The sequence below is a fragment of the Melanotaenia boesemani genome, chromosome 12 (assembly GCF_017639745.1).
Source record: "Melanotaenia boesemani isolate fMelBoe1 chromosome 12, fMelBoe1.pri, whole genome shotgun sequence".
NCBI classification, from domain to species: Eukaryota; Metazoa; Chordata; class Actinopteri; order Atheriniformes; family Melanotaeniidae; genus Melanotaenia; species Melanotaenia boesemani.
Window position 1 is genome coordinate 25498513 of NC_055693.1, and position 23045 is coordinate 25521557.

General features: G+C 38.1%; 1 long non-coding RNA gene across 1 annotated transcript; it reads left to right on the forward strand.

Annotated features, from left to right (window-relative positions):
• Positions 1–334: 334 nt before the first annotated feature.
• LOC121649957 lies at positions 335–13329 on the forward strand. The gene is made up of 3 exons (XR_006012189.1): positions 335–346; positions 12960–12974; positions 13252–13329. It is a non-coding gene; the product is annotated as an uncharacterized LOC121649957 (long non-coding RNA).
• Positions 13330–23045: the final 9716 nt, after the last annotated feature.

A 23045-nucleotide genomic window follows, 5' to 3' on the forward strand; every position in this document is an offset into this window, starting at 1 on the left:
GAGATCCTGCCCACCACAGCGAAGCACTGTAACCAGGCGTCTGTATGATCTTGCGGTAGACAAAGTGTCCAAGTTTAAAAGGACAGACACTGTTTCTCTGACTGTGGATATCTTGACTGACAGGAGCATGCATGGCTTTTTAGGGGTAACATCCCACTTCATGGAGCTTAAGAGAAACAGCCTAAGACTGCAGTCAGTTCTCTTGAGTTGTGAAAGATTTACCGGGCCAAACACTGGAGAAAGAATAAGTGAGAAATTTGAAGAGATATATAATAACTTCAACAAAAAACACAAATTAGAATATATTATCTCTGAATAAGCTGCTAATACTAAGAAAGCTTTCACAGTTTGTTTCCCCTCTGCTGTAACTGACAACGAAGATGCTGACAACGAAGATGCTAACAATGATCTGGTTAATGGCAGCTTATGGGAGCATACAAGTAACGAATACCAGGATGATATAAAATCCTTTCAAAGAAGTTGCCGGCAACAGTGGCGACAGTGCTTTGCACATATACGGGAACTTGTTGGGCGGGATGGGTTGAAAGAGGCAAAATCTTTGAACAGTACAATGGCAAAACAGACAAAGTTCTGCAGTTTGCTGCATTCTACATGCATTATGAAGAAAGCATTTGAGGCTGTATGTGGAGCTAATCATAGCATCCCCTCTGCTGTGTCCGCAATATGGAACACAACTCTAGTCAGGCAGTCACTGACATGGGGCCTCATTTATCAAACTGTGCATAGTAAAGCTACAGGTGGCATCTGTGTTGCAAAAAGGAAATGCGACTCACTTCAACTTTCAGATTTATAAAAGCGTGCACAGGCATCTCCCACGCCTGTTTCCATTTATAAATCAGAATCAACTCTAAAGTGGGCACATGTGAGGGAACGCCTTCCCACGCCCACATGGTGGCTATAAATGGTCAAGTAATCGCCTATAATAAATAATCATCACGTCATTTCCATGATGGCTCAGGAGGGAAAAAGAGGGAAGGAGTGGAATTTTTCGTCGTGTGAGACCAAGATCCTGATGGACCACGTTGAAAAACATAAAAATGTTTAATTGGTGGGCATGGCTTGGGCATTACTTGTGTTACTCGTTTTTTGGGGGGTTTTTTTTGTCTGTTTTGTTTTGTTTTTTTATTTTTTATTTTATTTTAGTCATTGTTAATTGGGGAATTAGATTTTTACACACTTAGATTTTTCACTCCATGAGCAGTTGAGAATTGAAAAATACTGAAACATAAAAACAGTGTAGGCATGTAAACCTTTCAAATAATCTTAGAAAAAATGTTGATTTTTGATATGTATAATTCCAAAGCACTCTTCCTTTTCAGTGAAAGTAAGCTGATGTTCACTGCTAAAACAACACAGCAGACTGTATCCATAAAACATGACTGTTTTGTAAGAAAAGTCAATTTTAAAGGTCCCATATTATACACTTTATTCCCAATCTGAGACCATTCATTAATATCTAAATGAAATATTTCTGCCATGGTATGGACAAATCGACCCTCAGTTTGAGTGCAGCGGCTTCTCTTCACCTCCCTCTTTTTAGCAGCTTCAGAAATGTGCCGTTTATGGTGGGCAGAACCCTGGTGGAGCAGCTCAGCTGTTGGCTCCGCCCATCGCATCGCCCGTCATGAGGTGATTGACAGGTTAATATATTTTCAAGCTATCAGACTAATAAGGCCGAAACGATAAAATAACTGCCAGCTCTTACCTCTCCAGCTGTGTCACGGACAGTTGGTATTGAACCTGGCTTCAGCTTCAAACGGTTGGCGAAGCCTGCTTTCCATGCCCCCATGTTGTGGAAACAGTCCTCTTTGAAATGCTGGCCACAGACATGCAAAACCTTTGGAAGTTTTCCGGGTACATTTCCTCCAAAAATAAAATTAATCCACTCAGTCCTCGTGGGTTCAGTGGATGGAAGTAAAAAAACGTTTTCGTGTTCATTTATGCAGCCACAAACAGAACAGTGCTTCTGTCGCTTAGCCATGTCCGCTAACGAGGGTTGCCGAAGAGGGAAAAACACTGGGCGCTAGGTGATTTTTAGAGGGCGGGCTTTGAGAGCCGGTAGACGGGTCCATCGCTCTGTGGGGAGTGGTTATTGTCCCTTATGACGTCATAACGTACACGCTTTCAAACAAGCTCATTTCAGCGCTTACTTCCCTAGAGGTGGAGCAGGGGGGAGAGAGAGCGCCTGAAAGAGTTTCACACTTACGGGTCTCCTACACATGCGGGGGGACCAGTATGACTGTTCCAAAACCATTAAAAAGTGAATTTTGCATAATATGGGACCTTTAAGGAATATATGGATTTTAAAGTTATGTGTAAAACTTTTATGTCTTTCTTTTTCATTGTATTTCATTTGTCAGTTTAAGCTGATGACTATTGATATAACAAGATACTTTTAGATAAAAGGGTAAGTATATATTTTAAATTCCTTGGCCATTAATGCATTGAGCAGTCCAAATAGCAATATATATATATATACATATATATATATATATATATATATATATATATATATATCTTAATGGTTATAACATCTTATAACTTACGCATGCATTCACAAATGTTTAAATCTTGTTACTTTCAAAACAAGTGGTTGATCACCAGAACTGGTTATAACTGGGTCAACTCGATCCAAGCGGAACTGGATGAGGACGATCAGTTTCCCTATTTTATACTGCTTGAAGATGACTGGTGTCAAAAAAGATTGAGATAGTGAATTTTTCTTCCTCTTAATTTCTTTTTTTTCTTTTTCTTTTTTTTCTTTTCAGGGATTAAAATTAAGCCTAAGTCTTAAACAATTAAGCTTTGTTTCCCTAGGATTCAGAAATTCTTTCAGCATCCTCTCGAACATTAATTATTTATTACCATTATCATTACCATTACCATTATCCTTTTCTGTAAATATTCACATTTTATATTACATAGTTTGTAGTCTAGTTAATAATACAAACTAAATTTTGTCTGTACACTTTCCATGAATCGTCACCCGGTCCCTTTGGCCAGAACTCACATAATTAGCATCCTGAGACTGATAATCAATGTGCAGAAAATACAGTAGACCACTTGCCCGGTTTTTGCAGATGATTTGTGTTTCAAATGAAGTGAAGTTCTTAGCCCTGGAGAAAGCTTTGGCTCAAGTAGAATGGCTGGTTGTCCACTAACTGCAAGGTCATCAGTTTGATCCTCTTGTCAGAGTGTCCTTGGGCAAGACAATAAACCCAAGGTTTTTCCGACTGCAGGCAAACAGCTTTTATTGCACCTGCCACACCAGTACGTGAATGGGAAACACATTGTTGAAAGACTGTACATTCAAGTACAGATCCACTGTGTTAGTGCAAAACATTCACCATTCCATGCAAATGATCTTGTACATACAATTTATCCACAAGCCAGTAAAAATTGGATACATAAACAGATACAAGATAATTACCTGCTAATGGATTATCATTTATGACATACAAGGTAATAAGTTGTTTGTACAACACAGTTGTCAAGTGTCAATTATCTGATAAAGAGAGAAGAGGAACATACACACGTTGCAAGACAATGACTTTTTACCACAGTATCATCATCTTTAGCACACAAGCTCATGACTGGTGTATAAATTGTTTACACTAGATAATTATCAAATGCCAAGTGTCCTTTGGCAACATAATGAACGCCACATTGCTCCCAATACATTTCTCATTTGTAACGTCATTTTACTCTTGTATACCATAGATTTAGTAGAATGTTTGGACTTTCTGCACAGATGCAACTGAAAAAATATGCTGCCTGTGTTTTAAAATAAATTATTGGAAAAAATTAGTCAACACATTTAACATAAAAATTCAGGATAAATTGTACTGGCAGAAACATGTAGGGTATCACAGGAAAAAAAAAAAAAACTAGTACTAAACAACCAGATGCTCCAGCCAAAAGCTGAAGCTATGAAAATGAAATTTGTGGATCAAAATAACATTGTTGGATAAACAGATTTTGTTCAAAATTACAAATAAACTAGGGCTGTCAAGTGATTAAAATTTTTAATCAGATTAATCACAGCTTACAAATTAATCAATCATCATTAATCACCATTTGCAACTATGCCCTAAATATGCCAGTTTTTACTGTATTGTATCAACAGAAAGAGCAAGCAAATGCTTTTCTGCATCAGATGATGACATTAGTTGTAAAAGTAAATTCAAAATACCTTAAATCAAGACCTTACATATATATAAAACATTTGTGCCAACCTTTCAGATCTGGGTCTCCAACATCTGCACAGCACCAATGGTTAAGAGAAGATGTCACCTTACTTCCTTTTGCTGTTTCACTCTCAATAGAAATCTGAACTTTATATATCTTCACAGATGTGTGCATGGCTGTCTAATGATATCTAATTGAAATAGCTGTTATCAACATTTTCTATTGTTCAGCTTCACTTGAAAGCGACAGGTCTCACTGACATGTTTAGTCTACTTTTGCTAGCACGTCCAAAAACAATACTTTTGGGTAAATAGGTGAATTGCTAGTTTCTTCCTTCTCAGCTGAGTGGTAAACAAACACAACAGCAGAAACAGTACTAACAACATAAAAGATGATCAGCTGATCACTGATTGGGCCCACGCCTCTAGGAATTTTGGTTGGCCTGCATACCGTGGGCCAGTCTGGGCCTGGCTACATCTGATTGGTGGTTCGGAGTCAAACGTAGTTAGTAATGTTTGATGTTGCCACTAGCTATGTTTGATTTGTGAAGTGGCCATGTGAAAGTCTTCCTAACAAAACAAAACAAATAGTTTGTGCATTAACACACACACATACACACACACACACACACACAAAAAACACATTAACACACACAAAAAAAAGTAAAGAGCGGGATGTATGCTATTGTAACAGAGTTGAAGTTGCGTTTCTTCTTCATAAACATCCTCGAGTAGAAGTAAAAATTATGTCATTAAAATTACTCTTGAAAGTACAATTTGTGTAAAAATTTACTTAAGTAAATGTAACAGAGTAAATAACAGATGTCGTGCATGCGTTAAATGCATTAAAATTTTAAAGCAATTAATTTAATAAATAGTTACTGCCGGTACCGTGTTATTTTTAAGAGCCTTAAAATAAACTCAAGATAAAGATCTGAGCAAAAACGAAGAAAAATCTATGAAAATCCATGAAAAGATAGCCCCACAACCCAACTTTATTGAGAGTGAAGACTCATCTGTCAGAGGTCACATGATTTCAGACAGAATGATTGTGATCATGGAATCAGAGCTTCAGCTGAAATAGCCTTTTCTTCTTAAACACACACTTCACAGCGTCTGCACATCATTACTTTTTACCCAAGGTCCCCAGCTGCCCTAAGTTCATTTTTTCGTGTATAACTGTGGGCTTAAAGCCTTTTGTTTCTATTTCCTGCCTCCTGTGTTTTAAATCTGTGTCTTCCTCCTTCACATCCACACAATGATTTAAGTTATTCAACGTTTTCATGATGCCATCATTGCAATTAGCTTGATGTTGGCTCTTTATCTTTGTTTGCATCTTTTCTACTGTTTGCACTTTTACGCAGTTGTATCCAAAAAACTGTGTATGTTATATATTTTACTGCAATTTATAACAGCAGCAACAGCTAACCAAATTATTACTTGCTTCAGTTAAAAACAATAGATTTCTTCATCTATATTTACATGTACTGTACATGAAATCCCCCCAAAAGTCTGAAGCAGCGTAATTTTTCTTATTTTTATCCTCAATGCTGCTGAAAAGCTTTATGTGATGTAGAAAGCATTCATGAGAGGGGACATCTGCCATAAATATCAAACTGTTGTGTCTTTTGCACAGAAGCAATAAAAAGCACAGTAGTAGTGATGCAATAATACACTTGGCTGAAATAAAAACAACATATTTTACTCTTATTAATATAGCTTAAGCTATAATTTCAGTTTTGCAACCAAAATATAGGATAAAGAGGCGACCAGTGATGAGAATAATCATGAGTAGCTATGTCTGATAGCCTTGAAATTGATGCTAATTGTTTAGGATACAGTAGGGAAGCTGAATCCCCAAGTCAGTGTGGTATATGTGATGTAGTGTGATGTGTTATTCTAAAGAGAATACAATAATGAGGCCTAACAGATATTTTAGAGCAACTTACTTATGCAGAGCCATAAAAAGTTTAGAGGAAAATCATTTTCAAGGGGACTTCTTTAACATGTTGCACCACATTGCATCAGACCTCAAGCGACAATAGGCTTCTAAAATACTCTGACACATTGCATTTATTCCAAGAAGTTATCCATCTAAAATAGACAGTGCAGCTTGGGAAATGTTTTAAAAGAAGATTTCCAGGTAGAGGACCTTTGGGACATAAAATACCTTCAGTAACAGGTTAGGCAGTCTATGGAAAGATAGAATAGAGATCCAAAACTGTCTTAAAACCAAAAACTAGGAAATTTGTTAACAGTCATGTTATTGTGGGAGACTTTGGTTTCCAAACAGCCACCAAACATGCACCAAAAACAGAATTTATTCATTCTCACTGAGTGCACATCAATTTGATGCAACACTGCAGCAATAATCCTTCATTGACATTCAGGCAGTTTCACTTTCCATCTCTAACATCATTGTCTCTGACAGTTCAAACCCATTTCAGTAACGAATCACATCATATGCCACAAATCACTTAACTTCCTAACCAGGGGAGTCTCAGCACTCAGCCACAGGGCTTACACATTCACAGCCCTTAAATTAGCTTACAAATGTCTGTCCATTAATTCCTGTGCACAATTCACTAAATATAATTTTATCCTAATATGACCTGCCTGTCTGAGTCTGACACAGTTTATCTCTTGAGAAGTCAGTGTGCAGTCAAGATGAGGAACAGCTCTGCTGTTTATGAACCTTAAAGAATATTTTCAAAAATGGTTTTCCTCTAAAAACCTACCTAATAGCATAATACCACCTCAGGAAGCCACTGGCTGTTCTAAACAAAGAACAGAGCTAAATTGCAAGTAAATCTTAACATGGACCCCTTGGAGCAACTCGTCGATCGCTTCTATCTCTGTAAAACTGGGGCAAAGTTGACTCTTGTGTTATTGCTTTGTCTGGGGCTTTTAGCTGTCTTAGAAATTAATAAAAATCTAAAAGTGTTCAGGCTCCAAACAACATAACAGGGACCTACTGCACATGCATTACAACAGTCCAGGAGGAATGTGACAACACTCTCTGGTAAGGATGTTATTTGCTGCTGTTTTAAGACAAAATCATATATTTTACTTCTAATGTATTAAATAAGCAATACTCAACTTAGGCCTGGTACACACATAATGATTTTTGGGCTGTATTTGTCCTGATTTTGTCATTGTGCAAAACTTAATAGGCTGCTGATCTATTTCATTTGAGTCAGGTGTGTTGAAGCAGGAAACATTGAAAACCTGCAGGACAGCGGCCTTCGAGGACCGACTTTCGGCACCCCTGCCTTACGCTATCCCACAAATAAAGAGATGTGATTCTACTTTCGAAAGGTAACAGCAACTGACAATATGGAGAGTTTTGTGGCTCTGAGTACTTTTTCAGATTGTAATTTAAGAGCAAATGACAGGTTGTTCAAAAGAATAAAAATTTTTTGTAGAAAGGTTTAAAAATGATACAGTATAAAATTGAGTATCAGTTTTTTTAAGCAAAGAAATAAACTAATTCTGAAGAAGAAGGTAGCAGCGTATTTATTTTATTTATTTATTTTTTCAATTAGACCAACCATCTCTGCTTTCGTTCAAGTCAGACATAATGCTAATTAGTTTTTTTTCTCTTTTTTAATAGACCATAAGCCCTTAATGAAGATAGCGTACTTATCATGGTGTTGTAATTTCTGTTCATCTTGATGAAAAATAATCATCTAAAATAATTGCAAAGTGGCTAGTGTTAGCTATATAACATCCTGACCATTAATTTTCCAATTTAACTGTTTTCTTTCTCCAGCATTCCTCCACCCCACACACACTAATTTAGAGCTTCAAGAATATTATGCATCAGACTGCTATGTGAGCTTAAACAATACTTACAGTAGACACCCCTTTTTGTATTTCTAGCTCAACAAAGAACTGTTATGTAACTAGCAATAACATTGTGGTTCTGTCCAAACACAGAATAGTTTTATTAAGACTGTAACAACTTTACAAACTACAGGTTTATTGAAACACTTTAAATTATGTTTTATTTTATTTTTGCAGCATCCAATGCACTTAAAAGATACTATTCTGATGTGGCAAACCTCTGCTGGGTGGTGTTTTTCTTTATGCTTGCTACATTTACACCACCCAACACTAACAATCATTAGTCTGTATGATGTTCAGACATTTAAGTAAAACAGATCAGAAGGAGTGAATTAAAATAACATCTTATCCATGCATCACTTTTGCAACTGAAAGCATGTGGGCAATGTTCTAATTGCAAATGTTATTTAATCTGAACAGGCTCCATAGGATGCAGCCCAGTCTCTACAGAATTGCCGTATGTAGCTTTTTCATGTGTATGGAAACCTGTTGTCTCAGTCACAACGGGATTTCTTTGGCTGGGGAATGCACACAACTAACCAGTTATTGTTCAGATCATTTATTTTAAACATAACTAAGTTTGAAAACCTAACTAAGTGACTTTAGTATGTGTGTAACCAGAAGAAGTGAAAGTGACATCCATGATAAAAGAATAAAACTAGTTCATGTAAGAGCCTGCTTTAAATCTCTAAGGTGCAAGCAGATGTTGTACAACCATTGCTTGGTAAGTGCTTGTCAACTGCTTGACATTTTATTATTTGTGTTATCACCAGTAGAGAGCTTATACAAAAGTATTTTCTGTGAAGGACTGATAAAGTATTTCTTAATCTTAAAAAATCAACATGACCACATATGTTCAGATTTCTCTCTGTAATGTAATTTCTTTAATACATTGAATGAAAAAAGAAGGTAATAAATAACTTTTTTTTTCCATTAATCACAAAAACTTGATCCACTGTGTTACAGTAATCATTTTGTGATAATTGATCTTTCAAAGAACATTAGACCTATAGTAAGTCATTCCAATCAAGCTGTATTTTTTATTTTTTTATTTTTTTTGCTTCCGGCGCTGTAGGAGACGGCTGCCTTACGAGTGTCTCTTACGCACCCGAGTGTCTCTTTCTTTCTTTCTTTCTTATCATTTTATTCCTTATTTTATATATACATAGATATATTAAATAAGGAATAAAAAGATATCCTATGAATATTTTGAACTCTTGCACGCGACAGTCGTCTTGTTTATTTAAGAGAGGAACTTTTTGCATTGAAGACTAATGTCGGAAATGCAGCACAACGTTCCGACAGAGCTGAGGAGGAAGTACAGAGGCTGCAAGTCAGGAACTAAGCTAAAGGCTGCTCGACGACGTTTTAAGCCAGTGATCCCCTCTGTACTAATGGGGAACGTCAACTCACTACCTAAGAAGATGGACGAGCTGTTGGCACTGAACAATCAACTGAGTTATCGTGAGTGCAGCTTATACATCTTCACAGAGACATGGCTTACTGATGCGATACCGGATGCTAACGTGGATCTACCGGGTTTCACTGCTGTGAGAGCTGACAGAGACATGAATGCCTGCGGCAAGAGCAGAGGTGGGGGGCTCATCATATATGTGAACAAACGTTGGTGTTGCCCAGGACACGTCTCAGTGAAAAAGGAACTGTGTTGCCAGGACTTGGAATTGTTAGCTGTTAGCCTGCGGTCATATGACTTGCTGAGGGAGCTTAGTCACGTGATCGTGCTTTGTGTTTACATCCCGCCGAGCGCGGAAGCATCAGCTGCCTGTGAGAAAATACACACTGACAAAACACCCCGAGGCGTTTATGGTCATATTTGGGGATTTTGATCATGCTTCCCTGGACTCTACCTTGGCCTCCTTCTACCAGGCTGTAGACTGTCCCACAAGGAACAACAGAACAATAGAGCTGCTGTACTCCAATGTGAAGGATGCCTACAGAGCCACCCCCCTCCCCCCACTCGGAAAGTCTGACCACAACCTGGTTCACCTACAGCCACAGTACACCCCCCTGGTCAAAAGGATGTCTAAAACCACACGCTCAATCAGGAAGTGGTCACCTGAGGCAGAGGGTGCTCTGAGAGACTGCTTTGACATCACTGACTGGGGTGTACTGCTAAGACAACATGGTGAGGACATACAGGAGCAGACTCACTGTCTGACGGACTACCTCAACTTCTCTCTGGACATAGCCTCCCCCAATAAGACTGTCCGTTGTTATCCAAATAACAAACCTTGGATAACACAAGATGTCAAAGCTGCCCTCAACAGGAAGAAGGTGGCTTTCATGAACCATGACAGGGAGGCAATGCAATTAGCACAGCGGGAGGTGAAACAATGCCTGAAGGTGGCGAGGGACACCTACAGAAGGAAAGTGGAGGATAAACTGAGTGAGTATGAAGGAGGTCTGGGATGGTGTCAACACCACCACAGGCTTCAGATCAAAGGCCATAACAGTTGGGGGGACAGTGGAAGAAGCAAACAGGCTGAACATCTTCTTTAACCGCTTTGACCAGCCCACTGTCCCCCCCTCCCCCACTGCAGTACACAACCTCCCTGACTTCATCCCCTGTGCAGCCCCCCTGCCAACCTTTACCCCTCCCCCCATCTCAACACCCTCCACACATAACAGCAGAACAGGTGAGGGGAGAATTGAGGAAGCTCCACCCATGGAAAGCAGCAGGCCCTGACGGAGTGCCTCCTCGTCTGCTTAGGACCTGCGCTGCTGAACTGGGGGAACCACTCCAGCATGTCTTCAACCACAGTCTACAGTTGGGGAAAGTGCCTACCCTGTGGAAAACATCCTGTATTGTTCCAGTTCCAAAGAAAAACCGCCCTGGTGAGCTGAACAATTACAGACCGGTGGCACTTACATCCCAGCTGATGAAGACGATGGAGCGGCTCATCCTCAATCTCCTCAAGCCCCAAGTGCGACAGGCCCAGGACCCCCTACAGTTTGCCTATTGCGCAGGTGTGGGTGTGGAGGATGCTATTCTCTACCTCCTACACCGTGTCCAAGTACATCTGGATAAGGGGAGGGGCACAGTGAGGATCCTCTTCTTGGATTTTTCAAGTGCCTTCAACACAATCCAGCCCCTGATGCTTCTGGACAAACTGAGGGAGATGCAGGTGGACCCCTGCTTGGTGTCCTGGATTGGTAACTACCTCACAGAGAGACCGCAGTACGTCAGGCTAAAGGACACCACATCTGACATTGTTGTTAGCAGCACAGGAGCACCCCAGGGGACGGTGCTGGCCCCCCTCCTCTTCACACGCTACACCTCAGACTTCTGTTACAACTCAGAGCTGTGTCACATCCAGAAATTTGCAGGTGGCACAGCCATCGTGGGGTGTATCAGGGATGATGGAGAGGATGAGTACAGGAATCTGGTCAGTGACTTTGTCACCTGGAGTCAGATGAACCATCTCCAGCTTAACACCTCAAAGACTAAGAACCTTTTTTCCTGGTTTCTGGCATGATCCATTTCATGGAGGCTAATCCCTGGTCAGTATCTATCTGGTTAGTATCTATCTGGTCAGTTCTACTGCTGATTAGAAAGACAACAGGACAGACCTGACACCTCCCACTCTACCGTTCTCTAAACTTTAATAAGCAGCAGCCCCTCCCCCATGGCTTCACCTGAATCAGCAACACAACACCACACCCCAACACTCCCCTCCACCCCATATACCTCTCCATTCATTACAGAGGGAGATTTGAAGGCTCTTCAAAAGACTCAACCTCCGTAAGGCTGCCGGCCTGGATTCTGTTGCCCATCCACCCTGAAGCACTGTGCTGATCAACTGTCTTCAGTGTTCACAGATATTTTTAACACCTTAGTGGAGACCTGCTTTGTGCTAGCCTGCTTCAAGGCCTGTAGGACTGTACGTTCTTTGGCAGCTAAAGAAGCTTCTCCTCCTGGTTAAGCAGAACTTCTACACGGCCATCACTGAATCCATTCCCACATCCTTAATAACAGTCTAATTTGCTGCAGGGCCAGGTACAAGGTCAAGCTGCAGCATGTCATCCACTCTGCTGAGAAGGTCTGTCCCGAAGTGCCCCCACACAAGACCTACACCCCTGGATTCTCTGCATCATAATGGAGTTGCTGATGTGGTGTCACATTTCCCTTCAACCTTTCCTTGACTTTTATGGGATGGTTTCTTGTGCCCATTCTCATGTATTCTTTAAGTTGATAACACACTGGTAATGCTCATCAGCTGTCTGGTAGACTTCAGCCGTTTTTACCAGTGAGTCAGTTAAGATTTGGTTCAGTAAAAATACACAGAAACAAAGGAGAAGAATGGTGGACATCCAGCAGTTTGTGGTCGTTCTTCTTGGCATGTGGATTTAAACAACAAAAAAATACATCATATATTCAAACATGGCGCTGTTGTCGCTTTGTTTTTAGTATCGAGTCACACAGGAAGTGATTACTCTTTCAACCGAGCAACAGACTGCAGTGCATCAAGCTCCACCCTTGTATTACATATTAATACTGCAGATCAGAAAATATAACTACAAATCAGAAAATACAAGTTCGAAAAACAGGTACACATTCAAAAATACAAGTACAAATAAAACTTACAAATACAAACCAAACATACAAGTTAAAATAAAAAAACAAAAGAAATGCAAATCAAAAAATACAAGTAAAAGTGGTTTTGCCCACATTTGACACTCTACTCCAGAACCAATAAAAAGGAGGGGAGGATGGAGCTTCTCTGTTTCTACAACCAAACTTGATGTTTTGTGAAAAAGCACAGCTGAAACCCGTCTGACCAAGCCAGCACCATTGTGATTGCTCCCTGAAGGTCAGTTAGTAAACAGTGTCCTTATTTTATTGCCTTCAGCTTGCAAAGTTTTAATTTCCAGATGAAGACAGAGAAGTTTAAGAAGTATGTGAAATACTCTTGCTTTGTTATGTTTATTCATGATGGTATGCGCTGTTAGAAATAAGCAGTGTTATTCACTATGCTGTTAATAGAACAGATGATGGATGAGATGGCCTCCAGGGCTGTCAACTTCTCAACAATTTTTGGAGTGAGATTTGGTGGAACCAACCGAAATTTTGCCGCATACAAGGCAGCAAGACATAAAAATCATTTTGTCTCATTTTGTGCATGTTTAATCATAAAATATAGCTTTCACGAGTATCAACACGTAAAAGAAAAATAAGGTCTTTAAAATACCAACAGAAACTTCAAAATAAAACAGGAAACAACTCAACTACACAAAGGAAGTGACACTAAGACAAGATACAGGGAATTTTCCAATAATAATAATAATTTCTCAAGATCTATGTGCATTATTGGACTGGTTTTTAGCCTTTTTTGGGGGTCTTAATTAACAGCTGATCAAGGTGACAAGAAAATACGAAAATGATAACAGACCCGCCCTGCCATGAATGAAGTTTCTTGTTAAATATTAAATAACCCGGTTAGCTGTTCATTGCATATTAAAACAGAGACACCCCCCTCAGTAATCCCTACCCCATCACGGACAAAGCTTCTTGTGGAGTATGAAATGACCGGACCAATGCAAACCTTTTTTCTTGTTCTTGCAGCCTTGAGAACAAGAGAAAAGTTCTTGCTTCTCGCAGAGTATGTAACAAGCTTTACTCTCTGCTACAGTGAGGGAAGTTTAAACTTTGTTTTAGTTCAGGTGCTGCTCACCTTTCTTCTCTACTAAATTAATAGGAAGCTGCCCCTCTCTTCATTTTCTTACCTATGTTTTCTTTTTTTTTTTCTGCCTTTTCTGGCTTCCAGACTTCACTTTCTTTGGGAAATACAGGACTTTCTCCTCTGGCTGTCTGGCTGCACTCTGTGTGTAACTCTCTTGAACCAAATGACCATTGCTGGTGTGGACTAAACCATTTTGCACAATTTTAGAGAAGTAAATGACCATTTACCATTTTAGAGAGGTGATAGGGCCTCTAAGAACATCCCTCATTATTGTAATGCAAAATGTAGTCTGTCTGCACCTCCATTAAAGCAAACTGACATTGATTATCATATTAATTAATTAGAAAATTTAAAATGGAACACAAAAAACTTTCCATTCCAGGATTTTCATCCTGTGATGTATTGCCACCCCTGAAAAATTCCTGCCCCCCTCTCGCGACCCCATACATAATATCCTAGATTCACCCCTGGGTGGGAGTGGACCAAGTCTTCTTGGGTCATCTGGGTGCTGGCAGGCAGCCCATGAGTTACATTTTACAGTGCTTATTGCATAGGTTTGCTGGGCTGCCAGGCTACTCATTTTAAAAAATAATGTCAGTCTTTATTTTGGTCTCAAGATTTGTGGGCTGTTGAACCTCAGTATGTTTAAAATCCTGAGTGGGCCCACTGAGTGGGCAGTGATCACGTTAATGTTTGACATGGACGTACCCACATACACACATACAGGGAGCATATATGAGACTTAAGAGTGATAGCATGTTTCCTGAGGGAGAGGCTGAGAAGGAAACGTGTTCTCTTTTGTGTAGCCTGAAGAATTTTGGTTTCAGTAGTCATCATACCCACAAGGATGTCAACAGCCATTCATGTCTGTTCTCGTTGTTCCTTCATTACACAAATGCAACTCCAGATGGTCCAACTGACTGCTTAAAGAGGTTGTCAGTAACAAATTATTGCATGTGTTCTCTTTCTTGTGTTTGGGTTTATTTTATTTTTTTATACATTTCTTGCTTGCAAATGAACTACAACACTACCAAACTTCAATAGAGGCTTGCAACACTGTATTTACTCAAAAGGACTGTCTGAATGAAATCAAAGAAGTTTGAGTCATTTTTTACTCTTGACTGACATTTTTTGAGTATAAAAAAAGAAAGTAATGATTATCAGGTATATAAAAGTATTCCACAATATCTATGTAACAACTATAATCATATACAGACATCTCTGTTCAAAAAGGTTAATTTTGGTGGGCATTTTTCAGTCTGCTAAAACATCAGAAACTCAGCCCCATTAAAGTAAGGGTTATTTTGAGTGTGTGTGTGTGTGTGGGGGGGGGGGGGGGGGGGGGGGGGGTCTTACTTTTCAAAAGAGACCAGTCATATTTTGCCCATTGCCCAGTTAATCTGAAAATAAACATCAAGGGATTTATATGAAAAAGCAACATGAAGCCTGTGCATTTTGCTTTATTATACACAGTTTTGTGTGACTTCTCAAATATCACAGTCTCAACTAAAAAGAGACAAATTCTCACCCACAGAGCCTCAGAAATAGCCACAAGGAAGTAACCAGGATGGAAAAATGCACCATGACTTAATCCTTGACTCTTAAAAAACAAGTGTCAGAGTCACGTCTCAAATCTTATATCTCAAGTCCTGCAGCCTGAGCTCCCTGCACCTCCATCCTAATCAAAACAGTTGAATGCTGTGAATGAGGACACAACTAATTAAATGCAGAGCGATTCATTGTCAAATAGCAAAAAACTGCAACAGTCAAAAACTACAAAGAGAACAATGGTTTAAATAATGTACATCCACTTTCCCAAAGATCCTCCTCCTTCCCTTCTGCTGGAGCATGTGTGCTACATTACCATGCATGCACATGTACCATGACCAATGCCATATAGATCAATTACTGAGCATGACTGCATCTCCTCAATCAAACTCATCAATATGAAAAAAAATTCACTCCTGTGCTCTGCTTTTAGCTTACATATCTGTTTGTTTGGTTAATGCCTCAAACGTCAGCAGTGATGTTTAAAATAAAATAAAAGAAAAGAAAAGCTAAAATTAATCATTTTCTTAAATGCAGTTCAGTATGCAGCTCTTCATCTACGCACACTACACACATCATATTACAGACAACATGATACACCCTCTGATGTAACTGCTATAAAAAACCATTTCTACAGGAAAAAAAAGAGGTGAAATTATGAAAACCAGTGTGATAAAGGGTCAAAATATAAGTTGTTATAAGCTCTTTATAAATTCATACTTTATCTTCTGTCTTTTGTCTTCTGGCAGAAATGGGCTACCACGGTTACATCATATCTTGTGTGTGAGAACAAAGCTTCCAAATAAAAAGAGAAAACATCCAAAATCCAGGCTACATTTACAACAACAGCATTTTGAAACGATCATATAAAAAAAAAAAAAAAAAGGCAAAAGAATGCTTGTCCATGCCTGAATAAAAGTTTATTTTATTTTAAATGGCAGCATTTTGGTCACATTTAATGTTCTTCTTGGCATTGTAAAGGTAACAAAGAAATTATGGGCAAAGAGAATCTCTAACAGAATTAATCATAATTGATTTGTGAATTACTGCTGCTAAAAGAAGTGAGACAAGCTAATGAATGATGGAGTGCTATTAGGTTTTTTAAATATTATTACTGATGTAATATGCACTGTTGTTGTTCATCTGAGATTTTACTTACCTAATTTATAGACCTAAATCATTTTTATTTTCTGATACGCGCAGAAAAACTAAGTAAATTAACTAAGTAAATAAACGTGTTTTGGGTGTGCAAAACCACTACTTATGAAACATGTAATTTTGCAGCTTTTCATGTTTTAAATTGTGTGTCACTGAATTAAAAAGTAGAACAGAACTCAATTATTTTTCAACCTAAAATGAAAAGAGATGCAAAAAGAGGTAGATGTTTTGAGGCAGATGTTTAAAGGATTTTAATCGCTTAATATTTGCACAAAAAAGCAATTGTTTTTAATCTGAATGGATTTTAGTGAATCAATTAACAGACATTGACATTAATATTCTAAACCCATGATCTAGGAATGTCTGGAAAAATGCATTTAATTGCATTTTATTTCAAAACAGTAGAAAAAGAAATAGAAAATATTGCTGTCCAAAGTTGGACAGAACTCAAAGTTAAACTTAAAGTTAAAGTGCCACTTTAAGTATTTTACCTATAGCTCCAGCTGTTCTCTGATTAAAAGTCTACAACATGTTAAAGTATTTTTAATTTTTTTTTAATGTTTTCGTCCTCATTCTTCATTAATATCTCACGGTAAGCCAAGGTGGGATCAGCCTGCAGCAGCTTTGAATCTGGTCATGGAGCAGAGATGTTTGGATGTCTTCTGGATGAGGGAGGAGCCTATGGCAGTGCCCACTGCTAATTGAGAAGAGTAAAATATACATGTTTTCATCTCAGTCTTCAAAAGTTTCCAATTACACCAGAAAAAGTTGTTAGATTTGTTGTCAGTTGCTTCTTTGAAATAGAGTTGCAAGAGGGGTCAGAGAAATTGTTAAATGTAGCACCAGGCTAAGTTGTTAGCCGAGCTCCAGCTTAATCACTGATCTGGAAACCGTACCCTGACAAACATTCCAAGTTTTATATTTATATTAGGGCTGTCAAATGATTAAAATTTTTAATCAAATAAATCACAGCTTTCAAATTAATCAATCATGATTAATCACAGCATTCAAATTGCTCATGATTAATCACAGGTTACAAATTAATCATGCTTAATCACCATTCGTGAGTTTTTATATGCCTAAAATCTGCCCATTTCTACTGCATTGTATCAATAGAACGAGCCGATGCTACAAATATTTAGTGTTAACTGATCTCTTGGGTAAACGTCAGATGTCCAAGGGTCAGTAAATGCAGCATATAATGTACTTCTATTTGTTGTTATAAATCATCTCTACCATGTTCTAGATCATAATTCAGAATTCATATATCATCATCACACCAACCGTCTCCATGGTGATAATTTCTGATATCTGGTGATAAACCACCAGATGTGATGACTTAAGTTATGAAGAAACTGATGATCTGGATAAAAACATGTTTTTCCTTTTATCATTGAAGTGTATGTGTTTGTGCAGCAGTGATAAAAGTCCTACAGCAGCATCACTACAGCTGCAGAAACAAAAATGACCCGAAAGCCAGTAGAGCAGACACGTTGGTTGCAAAATGTAGTGGGGCAAGTTGCAGATCGCAAAAAAAGAATGTGCGAAAAGGGCACGTGTGGAACCCTCTCACTGCAAAAAGAGTGTGTGTTAAAACACCCTCATTCTCCACGGAGGCGATGTTCATGGGTTGCTCCATTAATGCTGTGTTTATTCTCAAGTCCATCCATAGAGCCACCTGGCTGATCCCTTCATAACAGAGAAATGATTGATGAATGAGGCTTGTCATGCCGCGCATGCATTAATTGCAGAAGACATCTGCCTCTAAACTTGATAAAGATTCAGTTCCTGGGTTTAATGTTGAAGGCTCACCCTGTGGAACCATTGATGATCCCTTTAATCAGAACATTATTTGATGAATCCATGTCCACAGTGTGCTGTAGTAATAGAGGACTTATTCTTCGTGATAAAAATCCTTCCCCCTCATCTTCTGATGGAGTTAGAGGAGCTAAAATCACAGTATACACCTCGTCTGCTCTGGAAAAAGCTAGAGCGGAGTCACAGATTCTTAGAATCTTCCATATCAAGGCTTCCAGGACCAGGGCACCATCTGTCTGACAGCTAAAGTTAGTCTGAAACTAAGACAATGATCCCACACACGCAGTAAATTTATAACAGTATGACGGAAAAAGAAAAAAATCAAGATGTGGCACCATCCCGGTCAAGTCTAGATCTCAACCTGAATAAAATGCCCGGTTGGAACCTTGAAACAGCTGTGCATGAATGAATTCTGTAAGTTAAGTAAATCAATGCCGTAACATAGAACAGACAAACATTCCTTCATGACAATATGACTAATAATGACAACTGATAACTTCATACACAAAACTATTTTTGAAGTTGGTGCTGTAAGGTGACTCCACAGGTAAAAATGGTAAAAATAACAGTATAAGAAAAGCTTAATCACCTGAAATTAAGTCTTGGTTGCAAGCTAATTCACTTTCATTTAATAGTTAGCTAATTGAATTGGTCAGATAAACATACATTGCAACAATTTACTTTGACATTGTTCTTAAACCACCAGTGTCTTGACAGTGCTGAAAAATTTTAAGATAACTAGTTAGATTAAAAAAATAGCTTACATTACAACTTTTCTTCTTCTTTCAACAGATAAAAGAGAGAGAACCACGTTAATACTGCATTTAAGTTACAGTATAATTTTGTAAATCGTTTACTTTCTGCTGCTCTGCATCATCCCATGATTGAGTATATATTTAATGAAGAAGTTCTATAAACAAGAAAGTATGCTGAGATGTGTGCAAAAAGGTTTTATTTGGTGATCTGCACCTTGATTCCTAAAGAATCAATCCTTGGACACATTTGCTACAGATTTGGGTGGGAAGCACCCAGGGTGAAGTGTTGCGTTTATGAGCAGTCATGGAAAAATTAAATGTTACCAGCATTTAAACCAGAGAAAAATGTTACAATATGTAATAAAAGAACTGGAAAAGAAAGTTAAATGTCCCCCAATGGCAAAGAATATGGGTTAAGCCCCAGAGAGCCCAATTTAACCCCGAGGTTATTACTCTTACATGAGCCGTGACTTAAACTGAGTGCAGCCATCAGCATCTTCAGCCTTACGTTGAGTTCTACATATCAAACTGTTTAATTATTCTGTTTATTCTTCACTGTATGTATCCTCCTGGTGGCAAGTTGAAATTTTGAGATTAAAATTTACTATTTAAATAGTAAAAATAACCTGTTTCTCTTTTTAAAAAATAAATAATTGTGTATTGTTCCCTTTTTTAATTAAAATATGTATATAACAGTACAAGACAGTAACAGAGACAAATGAAAAAGATTTTTGCAGGAATAAAACATCAATATAAGATGAAGTCAAAAGGACTAGACGTTTATACATGAGTTGGCCAGATGGTAGGCAAGACTTTATCAGGGGGTCATATAAGAAAGGAAATTATTGTGTTCTCTCTAACTCACACTCACATACACTGCTATGATGGTCACATTATCGAGACATGAGAAATAAAACATCTTGACATTTATAATCTGGACCACCAAGTGGAAATATTTGCAATGAGCTCAAAAAGTCCATAGAGAGGTAAGTTGTTTCAGGGTGTAGTATGTGGTGCTTGATGTAGGGGAATCAGTGTTTTCTCTGCCTAGCAGTTCAGGCTTACTGTCTGGTGGTGGTGGTAGACTGGGTTCCACCACAATGACTTGCTAACTTGAGCTGGCAGGCTGCTGATACTGGGGCCGGAGTCTATGTCAGCCTGATCTGTTTCCTTCCTCTTTATAAATAAGTTTGAAATATTTTCATTTTTCATTCTCATATTGTCCTATACAAAATAAGACTGGTTACAGGCTATATTTCTCCACATTTTCGTACTGTGGCTTACTTTAAAATCAACTAGCAGCCTGTCTAAATAAAACAGAATCATGTAGCTCTAGCTTCATCAGCACTAAGTAACTGAAATGCTATTTAGGCTTACTTTATAGTTTATTTATTTTTACTTAACACATAACCCAGACAGAGACACTTATTTTTATAATCAATCTGACTTTTATTCAAATATGTTCATATCTGTCTCCAACTGCCCTGTATGTCAGATTCCTTATAAAAGCAATGGTGCACATCCCTGTCTCCCTGTGTGTCTAATTTAAACTCCATCCACAGAATTCACTGCTCACACACAGAAAATACTCAACAACCCTGAGCAGTTTTGATATGGTAAAAGCAGCAACCTAGTAGAATCAGTCTGAGTAAGGCTTACAGAGCCATCTCCCTTTACCAAATCCTGCAGCTCAATTCAATTCTATATCACCAAAGGCCAGGATATCTGGGATGTAATCTGACAGGCATTAAAGGTTGGCAGAGGAGAGAGCGTGAGAAAACTCTTCCATATCCATAAAAAAAAGGCATATGTTTGCTGTAGAGTAATTTTCAGCAATGTGTAACAATATAAATCCTATTTAGTCATTTTAAAACAACTTTTCAGTTGATGCAGCAACTAAATCCTAGAGGATAGTTCATGTTGAAAAGTGATATAATGAAACTATAAAAACTAATCTACACCTTCAGGCGTCAGTTTTAGCTTATAAGATGTGCCATGATGGCGCTGTTAATGTTATTGATATTAATGATCTGCAAACAATTCTAAAATGGACTTGAGAGAGTTATCATTTTTCCATTTGCAAGGCGTGAACAGCATACAGCAAAAAGTCAAAAGGCTGTTAAATGGGTTTCTCCTATCTTAAATATGAATTGATTTCAACAAGATTTACGTTAAAAGGGAAAATTGGGATTTTGCACTGGACTTAATTCTTTTTAGACAGAATAAATATTTTGTTGTTTAAAAAAGTAATAACATCCAACACTAATCAGTAATTAAATCCAGCTTATTTTCTGGATATCTCCATGTAGGTCCTCTGGGAGTTTCCAAATAATTACTTCCCCACTAATAAAATAAATGAGCATACAAATATATCTGCCCACTGCAGTGGGTCAAACAGCATCGGTATATTAACAACACTTCAGGAGCGGCTTTTGAAAAAATTTGGAATATTTCAAGCATTTTATATGTCTCTGGTAGCCTTGCCTACCAGAGGTTTCCCCAGAGAACGCAGCCCAGAACCTAATAAGACTGAAATAATGAGCAAGTTTGAGATGAAAGAATGAATATTTAACATGTAAAGTGCTTTAGATTTAAAATCCCTGTTTGACCATACATTTTTTAAATTATGCCATGAGGTCAATTATGACAGATTGCTCAAGCTTCCATAGAGAAGCACCACTTGTTAGAGTATAGCACAATATGGAACAGTCCTTTCTGTGTAGCCACAGTTAAACTCTGAGCCTTTAAAGACTTGATAAGATGCCTGATATGTATCGACAAAATTCTAATCTAACGTCCTTTGAAGAATTCAAATCCAAAGATTATCCAAATGGAAAGTGTTTTTTTTACAGTTAAAAACAATTATCAATATAAAGATAATGCTCAAGAGATGACATTATATCAGAATTCCACAGTATACTCACATCCTTCTTATCAGAAAGTTCACACAGTTAAATACATGTAAGGAAGAGTTGGAAACTGAATTCACAGAAGGATGCTCTTGTACAAATTCAGTACAAGTGCATGCAAAGCTTACCAAGTTAAACTGGATAATAAAAATATTTTGGATATATGTTAAAGGTGCACAGAGGCACAATGAATCCTGTTTCACTGTCTTTGACAGGGCAATAAAACTGAGAAAGAGAGAGAGATAAAAAAAAAAATCACAGGATATAATCAGAACATGTAGTTTCAAATTAAACTATGATGGAACCACAGGTATTATGCTTGGTATATATCCAAAAGAACATGCTTTCATAGGAAAAAATAAAAATGAATTTTGGTTCTGTATTCGCCAAGATGTTAATAACCAGTGAAGTCTCATCAGAATGTGAAATATCAAGAGATGCAGGTCCATGGCACAAAAATATAGCAGCTGTACAATGAGGGCTTTTTGGGCTGCAAAATCATTATATAGCTACAGTATGTTTGCATTATGTACAGCTATGCCAAGGACCGCTTCAGGAAATCTTTCCTGCCACATGCAATAAGACTGTTTAACTCATCATCATTGTGTCAGAGATAACAATATGAGTGACTGTTGTAACTGGTGAATTTTTGCACTGACTGGATCAACCTTGCACAGTAAACTCCTCATCTTGTGTCACTGTAAACAACTGTCACTACTAATCATTGCACTATGTTATTTGCTGGCTATTCTCACTTCTTACTGTGTATAGCTAAATACCTCCTTGTATAAGTCTGTAGATATTGAAATTTTTATACTGTTTTTTACTTTGCTACCTTTAGAAGCACAACTGCTAAATGACTGTACCGCTGCAACACCTAAATTTCCCAGCTTGGGATGAATAAAGTACTTCTTTATTGATACCTGAAGGTAGATTTGTTTTGCAGTAAAATAGACAGGGTGCATAGCGGTATTACACCGGTATGCACCTAATCATATCAGAATTTGATATGATCTCACCAAACACTATGTCACAGGAGAATCAAGTTTGAATCTATTATAAGTCTACTATAAGTTCTGGTTGGTTATGGTTAGCCATAAA